The sequence below is a fragment of the Brassica oleracea genome, chromosome C7 (assembly GCF_000695525.1).
Source record: "Brassica oleracea var. oleracea cultivar TO1000 chromosome C7, BOL, whole genome shotgun sequence".
NCBI classification, from domain to species: domain Eukaryota; kingdom Viridiplantae; phylum Streptophyta; class Magnoliopsida; order Brassicales; family Brassicaceae; genus Brassica; species Brassica oleracea.
Window position 1 is genome coordinate 24,642,886 of NC_027754.1, and position 9,349 is coordinate 24,652,234.

Sequence of the window (9,349 nt, forward strand, 5' to 3'; positions counted from 1 at the left end):
AAGCTGGATCGGTGGAGGGAATGGAGTGAGGAATCGTCACAAGCTTGGTGGTGGAAAGCTTGATAAGATTCGAGATTGCTTCTAGCCAAATCGCTCAACAAGAAGACTTAAGGGTTTTCTTTGCTCTAGGGGAAAACTGACTCATATATTTCATGAACTAAAAAAAATGCAAGGCTGCTTATAGTGGGGATTAAATACCATGCAGCTATGCCCTTCTAGGGGACTTGAAGCAAAGCAACATGGACTATCTTGGACTCTAAAAATCGACAAGGCCTTGACAAGAATGGGCCGACTCTTCTTGGACAACTAAAGCAAAGGCTAAACAATTGGCCTTGAATTATTGGACTCAAATAAATAAAAAGGACTTAAACAATTTACCCATAAGTTCATGTAATTGAAATTAAAAGAAAGAACCAACACAAACCAAAAACAATAAACCGGTTAGAAATCATAAATGAAATCTTACCTGCTTACCTTAAATGGAATGGGCGGATTACTTAGAACCGGCTGGGATTGGGACAGGGTCTGAACCGAGATCACATGTAGAGATGGTTAGGCCGGTTCGGTTCTGGGCGAGGGATCTGAATTGGATTGCACCGGCTTGATCTTGAACCTCTATTGGACCGGCTTGATCTTGAATCTTCAATTGGATCATCTCTTCAATTAGTAACTCTTCCTGGCCGGTTTGAACATCTTGATCAAGGATTTGTTGGACAGCTTTAGAGAAACCGAGTCTTATGGCCTTGGCTCCACTCCGGGTAGTCGGACCACGCATAACCACGGGAACCTCTATTTGGATGGCCGCATCATTCCTTCCCCCTTGAAAAGGTTCTGGCCTCAGAACACCATCATCTGCAAGGAAAGGAGACAAATCAGATACATTGAACACGGGGGAAACCTTAAACTCACCTGGAAGCTCAAGCTTGTAAGCATTGTCATTGATCTTCTCAAGGACCCGGAATGGTCCAGTGCCTCGTGGTGATAGTTTGGACTTCCTCTGGTCTGGAAACCTCTCCGGTCTCATGTGTAACCACACCAAGTCGCCTGGTTCGAACAAAACCTCCTTTCTCTTCTGGTCAAGAGGAGCCTTGACCTTGGCCGCCTTCGCCTCTAGTTTCTCTCAGACCCTCCGGTGTAGGTTCTTAACGAATTCCGCCTTAGTGGCACCATCTCGACTGCGGAACATAGAATTGGGCAGTTCGAGCAGGTCTAGGGGCGTATCAGGCTGAAAACCATAGACAACTTCAAAAGGAGAAAGCTCAGTAGCAGAGTGTCTAGCATTGTTATAAGCGAATTCAATAAACGGTAAACAATATAACCAGTTCCTTAAGTTCTTACCGACCGTAGCTCTCAATAACTGAGAGAGTGTACGGTTTACTACATCGGTTTGGCCGTCAGTCTGTGGATGACAAGTGGTCGAGAACAGCAGCTTGGTACTGATCTTACCCCATAGTGTCTTCCAGAAATGGCTTAGAAACTTAGCGTCTCGGTCGGACACAATGGTTCGGGGAACACCATGTAAGCGCACCACTTCTTTAAAGAACAGGTCGGCTGTCTGGGCAGCATCATTGGTTTTGTCACAAGCTATGAAGTGGGCCATCTTGGAAAACCTGTCCACCACTACAAAAATGGAGTCTTTGTGGTTTATCTTGGGCAAACCCAGCACAAAGTCCATAGAAACATCTACCCAAGGATGGTTAGGAATAGGTAATGGCATATGTAACCCATAAGGATGTGACCTGGTTTTTGTCTTAAGACAGACAGTGCATTTGGCGCATAGGTTCTCAACATCTCTCTTCATGTTCGGCTAAAAGAAATGGTCGGTGAGAACACTTAAGGTTTTATCTCGACCAAAGTGTCCCATGAGGCCGCCACCATGGGCCTCCCGAACCAGCAATTCCCTCATAGAACCTTTGGGAATGCACAATTTCTTTTCTTTGAACAAGAAACCGTCATGCTGGTAGTAGGTACCGAATGCTCCTTGTGTAGTGTTCCTGAAAGCTTCTTGAAAATCAAGGCCAGTAGCATAAGAATCTTTAATAAGTTCAAAACCCATGATCTTAGCTTCCATGGTCGAGATAAGAGTATATCTCCAGGACAAGGCATCGGCCACAACATTGTCTTTGCCCTTCTTATACTTAATCACATAAGGGAAAGTCTCCACAAACTCCAACCATCTGGCGTGTCTCCTCTTGAGTGTGGTCTGACCTCTTAGATGTTTAAGAGTCTCATGATCTGTATGAATAACAAACTCTTTAGACAAAAGATAATGTTACCAAGTTTCAAGAGATCTCACTAGAGCATACAGCTCTTTGTCATAGGTCGGATAATTGAGGGTAGCTCCACTCAATTTCTCACTGAAGTAGGCCACGGGACGGCCTCCTTGAGTAGGCACGGCTCCAATACCTGTACCTGATGCATCACATTCAATCTCCAAAGTTTTATCGAAGTTAGGTAGAGTAAGGACCGGTGCATGAGTCAGACTATATTTAAGCTTGTTAAATGACTCTTCTTGGGCTGGTCCCCAAGTAAAAGATACGTTCTTCTTGATCACAGAAGTCATTGGAGCAGCAATGGTGCTGAAGTCCTTGACAAACCGTCGATAGAAGCTGGCCAGACCATGGAAACTGCGGACATGTCCGATCGTGGTCGGTGTGGGCCAGTCTTGGACCGCCTTGATCTTTTCTTCATCGATCTTCAGTCCCTGTGAACTCACAACAAAACCTAAAAACACCAATTGATCAGTGCAAAACACACATTTCTTTAAGTTAGCATATAGGCCTTCTTGTCTAAGAACTTTTATCACTTGTTCAAGGTGGCTAAGGTGATCAGCTAAGCAACGACTATAGATCAGTATGTCATCAAAGTACACAACCACAAATTTACCGATATAAGGTCGAAGAACCTGGTTCATGAGTCTCATGAAAGTGCTAGGGGCGTTGGTGAGACCAAACAGCATGACTAGCCACTCGTATAGACCTTGCTTGGTCTTGAAGGCAGTCTTCCATTCATCACCCTCCTTCATACGAACTTGGTGATATCCACTCCTGAGATCAATCTTAGAAAACACAACAGATCCACTTAGTTCATCCAACATATCATCTAATCTTGGTATTGGGTACCGATACTTGATGGTTATGTTGTTGATGGCTCGGCAGTCCACACACATGCGCCATGTCCCATCCTTCTTAAGTACCAATAGGACCGGAACTGCACACAGAGGAAGACTCTCACGGATGTAACCCTTATCCATGAGGTCTTGGACCTGTCTCTCTAACTCCTTGGCTTCTTCTGGGTTGACTCGGTAGGCTGCTCGGTTTGGTAAGGGCGCGGCTGGCACAAGGTCGATCTGATGTTCTATGCCACGGATAGGGGGTAAACCGGCTGGTATCTCATCAGGAAAGACGTCTTTGTACTGCTCCATGAGGCCTTGTACCTCAGCTGGTAACTCTTGGGCTTCAATACCTGCAAAACAACCTTCCCTAAAGACCATTAGTAGCACATGCGTTTCATGGTGTAAAGACTTAACTACTTGACTGGAAGTGAGATAAAGGTTAGTCTTACTTACCTTGCTGGAATGGTCCATGGCCTGTTGCATCTCATAAACCTCTTGAGGACTTAGAGGTGCTAGGCTGTGCTTTTTGTTGTTGTGGTTGAAGCTATAGACATTGGTTCGGCCATGATGAATGGTCTCTTTGTCGAACTGCCATGGTCGCCCTAGGAGTATGTGGCCGGCTTGCATGGGCACGACGTCACACTTGACCTGGTCATGGTACTTGCCAATACTGAAAGACACAACAACTTGTTCGGCTATCTTGAGCTCAGTCTCATCATTGAGCCACTTAAGTCGATATGGCCGCGGATGGGGCGTCTTGATCAGACCTAGCTTATCAACAAGATACTTGCTAGCCACGTTAGTACAAGAACCACCATCTATGATCAGGCTACATACCTTTTGTTCCACGCTACATCTTGTATGAAAGATGTTTTCTCTTTGGATGGTTTCAGGGTCGAAGAGGGCACTGAGAGAACGTCTGGTAACCAATAGTTCTCCGGTCTCAGCATAATCGACCACCTCTTCATCTGACACTATAGTCTCGACCTCGGCCTCGTCTTGGGATTCATATTCACCATCAGCCTTGAGGATCATCACACGTTTGTTTGGGCAATCCCTCGCGTAGTGCCCCTTTCCCTGACATTTAAAACAAGTAATGTCACAGGTCCGTTGATTTTGAGCTTGGGTCTTACCTTGGTCGGATTGTCCGGCCTTGGATGGCTCGGTTTGGTTCTTCTTGAGCCGATTCTCCACTTCAATGGATTTGCCCTTGTCAGCACCTCTGGAATCCGGTTGTGTCCAAGTACTCTTGCCCTTGGCCGTAGACGCATTCTTCCTCTTAATGTGCTGCTCAGCTTGAATGGCAAAGTGGAGCAGGTCGTGGAAGGTCTCGTGCTGCTGGCGCTCCACCTTTCGGGCGATGCGATCGTGCAGACCGTCCATGAATTGTGCCGTCAACGTCTCCTGAGTCTCACGCGTCTTGAGTTTGTTCCTGAGAGATTCAAACTCCTCGTAGTACTCCTCTACTGTCATGGTTCCCTGAGACAATTTACGAAAACATTTTTGTAACTCCCGTTGATAATAGGCTGGGACATACTTTGTGCGAAGCTTGGATCGTATCTCTTCCCAAGTCTCAACTCGATAGACTCGACCGGTCTCAGACACTTCTCTATCGCACCAGGAGAGAGCATTATCAGTCAGTTGGGCAGCGGCTAAGGCTATCTTCCTGGCCTCGGAGTAGTTGTAGTACTCGAAAATGTACTCCATGCGCCTCTCCCATTCAACATAGGCGTCCGGATCGACCTTTCCAGCAAAGGTCGGTGGGTTAAGCTTGAGGTCCTTCCCTCCTTGCCAAGGAACTTCTTCCTCTCGGCGCCTCCTCCTGATCGGACTCCCATCTCCTTGGACCCGGTGCTCTCGTCGACCTTCTCGTCCAGCTTGGGCAGGTCGAGGCTCTTCTCGATCGGGCGGTTCGGAATCGGAACTGTCCTCATCACAGAACAGACGTGGATCATCCAGATAGGGATGGTTCCTACTCCTAGGACGCGGACCATTGGGACGATTCCCTTGTTCCAGTCGAGCCAGCTGCTCGGTTACTGCATTCATAGTGGCCGTAAGTTGGGCTTGGCCGGCTATTAGCTGAGCATTGATGTCAGCTTGGGTTGGAACATCATTAGCATTGACGTCTCCCATGTCTCTCCGGTATACAAGAAAGAAAAAGAGATCAAATGCAAAGGGAAATAGAAAGAGATAAAGAAAGAGGAATGAAAAGACTTAGACAAATAAAAGAAAACAATCAATCAAGTAAATGCAATTGATTTTTTTTTTAAAATATGGAAATGAAATTCGAAAAGTTTTTAAAAAGGAAAGTTGAATTTTTTTTTTTTTTTTTAAACTTTGGATTTGAAAATCAGATCAATCAAAAATAAAAAAGGAAAGTAGAAACTAAATGCAATTCAAGTTTGAAAATAGATTGAAAGATATATATATATATATATATATATATATATTTTTAAATGAAATTTAAAACTGGATTCTAAATTTATAAATGGAAAGTGAAATCTTTATTTTTTCTTTTTAAGTTTTGAAAAGAAAATCGATTCAATCAAGAAAACAGAAAAAGGAAAGTTCAAATCAAATGGAATTCGAAATTAAAATCAGATTGAAAGATTTTTTTTTTAATTTAAAATATAATTGACAATCTAAACTAAATGCAACACTAATCAGAACAATGAACTTAAATGTAATAGCAATCAATCTAAGTGATTTAATCAATTACCAATCAGTTTTAATGCAAATCGACCAATCGACCTCCAAATATGGAAAGCTGGTCGATCAATCAAGACAAACAGATTGTCAACTCCTTTAAGCCACGAAAATGATCTAGAGAAACACTATGATGAACAACCAAGAACAGAAAGAACAAATTTTTTTTTTTTGAATGCAAATGAATGAATACAAAATCGGCAAGCAATTAAGTTTAAGGACAAGATATAACCAATTTTTTAGGAGCCTTAAGCTCTGATACCAAATGTTGCAGGCTGGGATTCAGACTACTCAAATGGATAGACTGAGGTTCAAGAGCTCGGACTGGACAGGACGAACGGATGGCAATGGAGCGGCTAGGCAGACGCGATGGAGAGAGAGATGGCCGGTTTTGTTCCTGAAACAAAAGAGAATTATTTTTATGAGTTTTTATGGATTAAAATGATGAACTGAAAGGAGACTAGATGATAAATGAAGAACAGAAACAAATATGACTTTTTATGGGTTTTTATATTAAATGGCCGATCTAGAACTATATGATGCAAAATGAAACAAAAACAAGAAAGGATAGAGATGGCTGATGGATTCAAGTTGTTGGACGTGTGTCTCTCTCAACAAGAACAGGGGATGGAGATGGCGTGAAGATGGGATCTGGCTTGCTGGACTGAAGTCTCTCTCAAGCTGGATCGGTGGAGGGAATGGAGTGAGGAATCACCACAAGCTTGGTGGTGGAAAGCTTGATAAGATTCGAGATTGCTTCTAGCCAAATCGCTCAACAAGAAGACTTAAGGGTTTTCTTTGCTCTAGGGGCAAACTGACTCATATATTTCATGAACTAAAAAAAATACAAGGCTGCTTATAGTGGGGGATTAAATACCCTGCAGCTATGCTCTTCTAGGGGACTTGAAGCAAAGCAACATGGACTCTCTTGTACTCTAAAAATCGACAAGGCCTAGACAATAATGGGCCAACTCTTCTTGGACAACTAAAGCAAAGGCTAAACAAATGGACTTGAATTATTGGACTCAAATATATAAAAAGGACTTAAACAATTTACCCATAAGTTCATGCAATTGAAATTAAAAGAAAGAACCAACACAAACCAAAAACAATAAACCGGTTAAAAATCATAAATGAAATCTTACCTGCTTACCTTAAATGGAATGGGCGGATTACTTAGAACCGGCTGGGATTGGGACAGGGTCTGAACCGAGATCACATGTAGAGATGGTTAGGCCGGTTCGGTTTTGGGCGAGGGATCTGAATTGGATTGGACCGGCTTGATCTTGAACCTCTATTGGACCGGCTTGATCTTGAATCTTCAATTGGATCATCTCTTCAATTAGTAACTCTTCCTGGCCAGTTTGAACATCTTGATCAAGGATTTATTGGACAGCTTTAGAGAAACCGAGTCTTATGGCCTTGGCTCCACTCCGGGTAGTCGGACCACGCCTAACCACGGGAACCTCTATTTGGATGGCCGCATCATGTATTCCTTTGTCTCGAAAGTAGTTTGTCAAGCAAACAAATTCAGTACCATTGTCACTTCTGACTGTTTTTACACTTGTTTCAAACTGTTTTTCAACCATACTAATAAACTGACGTATTGTTTGTGATAAATCTTGTTTTTTTGGGAGCAAGTAAAGCCAGACGCTCCTGCTGTAATCATCAACTAAAGTGAGGAAATATCGAGCACCACTATGTGATTGTGTACGATAGGGTGATATCTTGTGTATTTGCATAGTTTTAGCAATCATTTTAGTTCTCAATTTGTCCATTTAGATGCATTTAGAGTAGATTTAGGTGCATTGCATATACATTTGTCTCTATTAGGTGATGGTGATGCTATTTGGTGATTTGGTGAGTTTGGAACCTTTAGAGATGGTTTAAAGACAAGAATGGTAATTTTGGTTCATAAGACGAGTTCCCAACTGTCCCAGCGGCCAAATGCAGCAGCCAAGCCAAACCGCTGGGAAAATGCACACGCCCCTGCCCCATATGTACTTGTTGCAGCGGCCTGAAGACGCGTGTCGAAAACCAGCTGCGACACTTAGAAAAATCTGCCCTTCTGTTTTTACCAACTTTTTACCCAAATTATCTTGGGTCAACCCATGCTTGTTGGGTCGACCCAGCTCGTTTTTAGGCCACTATAAATACTTTTTAGACATAATTTTAGGGGATATCTTGTTTTCTATCTAATCAAAAAGCCACCTTTAGGTGAAAGATCTAATCTTGATCAATTACTCTTGTGTTTACTTGATTGCTTTGATCATTAATCATGTTTAGACTTAGATCAACTAATGATTTAGTGTCTACCATGATAATGAGTGAGTAGTCAAGTTTGGATTCATGGGCTAGGATGATTAGGATGATTAAGTGATGATCTATAATGTTTTAGAGTAGATTAATATGTTTTCTTGCTTGATTGAGTGAGGTTAACGCTAATCTAGAGTTGGCCATTTTAGATTAGAACTCTAGACATTTCATTGCTCGGAAGGTGTTCGATGAAATGTCTGAGCTAACTCAACATGCTATTAGCTTACCCTACCAAAGGCATTTGATGTTAGGGGAGCTTAGAAAGTTGAATGATCTGTTCTTAATGATTGCTTGATTGACACAAAAAAGGCATTTGATGTTTGATCAATGAGAGTAAATGAGCTTTTGTCTTGACAAAGAACTAACTTAGAATTGTTATCTAGACTTCGGATAATATGTTGATTGAAACCTTGCCATTTTTGATTGAATCTTAATCATTTAACATCAAATTCCTATACCCATGTGTCCTCCTTTATCCATTTGCTTGAAGTTGCTAGTTAGTTGTGTTAGAACCTTGTTAGCTTGATTGAATCACCTCATCCCTTTGATTGCATTTAGCTTAAGTTTGAACCTGAATTCTCTCTGCATTGAAACTCTTAGAAATGGATTGACATCTTAAATACTACATGATTTGAATTAGGACCCTTGAAAAGTCCATTTCATAGGGACCCTATAAATCGCAATGTATCAATTGAAACAGAGCAGTGGTTTTATTAGAACTTGTAGGAAATGAGTAATGAGACAGTTTAGCGCGGACACAAATTTCACACGCTTTAGATTGCAAAACCTTATCAACAGGCTAATCCAAAATAGATAAAAAAATCCAGAACTCTAAGAGAAGGATGGCCTAGATGAAGATGCCACACATCGCGAGTAACAGGTCCAACACGATGCACTGCTCCTTTAAATTCCATCCCTCGAAGAAAGTATAGCCCATTCAGCATCTAAGCCACTCCAATCAGCGTCCTGGTAATGCGGTCCTGGATTAAGAAAAGCTTATCAGTAATCTGGAATACACTCTATTGCTCCCTATTCAACTGGGAGACAAAAATCAAATGACAATGTAATCCCTCTACAAAGAGTACATTCTACAGCGTAAGCATTGCACTAACAACCATTGTTCCTTATTTTGAAGCATAACTAAATCTTCCATCAGGCAGTTTAATAGAAAGAGAAGGTATATCCCGAGTATCAGACAGACGACTAAGAGAG